Below are 971 nucleotides of genomic sequence, written 5' to 3'. Positions count from 1 at the left end.
CAAATTTAGGAATAAAAAAGGAGAAAATAACGATCCTACAGATTGAGATAACTATACCAGATATTTCTCAGCATTCAGGAATATCACATTTATTCAAGAGACCAAAAACTCACATAATCCAGTGGTTTCCAATGTCCTCTATAACAAAGCAGCTTGTATGAGACTAACCCTCCTCTAAAAAAATAGAAAAGATTAGTAGATGAGTCGGCTGGGCGCGGTGGTTCACTCGTGTAATTCCAGCACTTTGGGAGGCCAAGGCGGGTGGATCACGAGGTCAGGCGATCGAGACCACCTCCTTAACACGGTGAAACCCCGTCTCTACTTTAAAAAAACAAAACAAACAAAAATAAAAAAACAAAACAAACAAACAAAAAACCCAAAAACAAAAACAAAAATAGACACACAAAACAAAACAGAAGTATTAGGGAACCACCATGGCAGACAGAACTACAGGGCTACAAATTCTGGAGACAAGGGTGCAGACTGATGTGAGTCCTTTATTTATCTCTCTCTGAGATTTTCCTCGGGACCTTGCCAATGCCATGGGTGAGATGGCAGAGTAGAAATCGAAAGCCTGGGGTTATGAAGGTCTCATTGTGTGGAGGACACAGAAATTGGCATTTGGACCCTCCAAGAACAATTGAATTTTAGGAAAAAAATCCAACTGCAGGGAAGTAAGTGAGAGACTGCATGAAGGCCTTTGGTCACTTCCTCCACACTTCCTTCCACCACGCACTTCCTGTGTGGTGTTCAGGAAAAGACACCAGAAAACACATAGCAAGCCATGTTTGAGATCTAAAGAATTGAACAAATATTGCAACAGTCTTGGTTCACGGGAAAATGAAGCAAAAGTGTAGAGATTAGTAAATTGGATAACCCCCCCATGAACACTCAGCTTTCAATTAAGATCACAGAAAGGATAAAACCTAAGAGCCAGGTTTACGCCTTAGAGGTAAGAGTTGACCAAAGAA

The 971-nt window shown here is 41.0% G+C and overlaps 1 long non-coding RNA gene across 1 annotated transcript in view; it reads right to left on the bottom strand.

Moving 5' to 3' along the window:
* The window catches only part of LOC105543583, a 3,697-nt gene extending 3,520 nt beyond the window's left edge, over positions 1-177 (bottom strand). The window contains exon 1 of the long non-coding RNA XR_001006648.1: positions 114-177. This is a non-coding gene — a long non-coding RNA (uncharacterized LOC105543583). The remainder of the gene's footprint in view (positions 1-113) is intronic.
* Positions 178-971: the final 794 nt, after the last annotated feature.

This window comes from Mandrillus leucophaeus, unplaced genomic scaffold, assembly GCF_000951045.1.
Source record: "Mandrillus leucophaeus isolate KB7577 unplaced genomic scaffold, Mleu.le_1.0 Scaffold287, whole genome shotgun sequence".
Taxonomy (NCBI): domain Eukaryota; kingdom Metazoa; phylum Chordata; class Mammalia; order Primates; family Cercopithecidae; genus Mandrillus; species Mandrillus leucophaeus.
The sequence above is the reverse complement of the archived record's forward strand: the minus strand, read 5'-3'. Positions and strand labels throughout refer to the sequence as shown.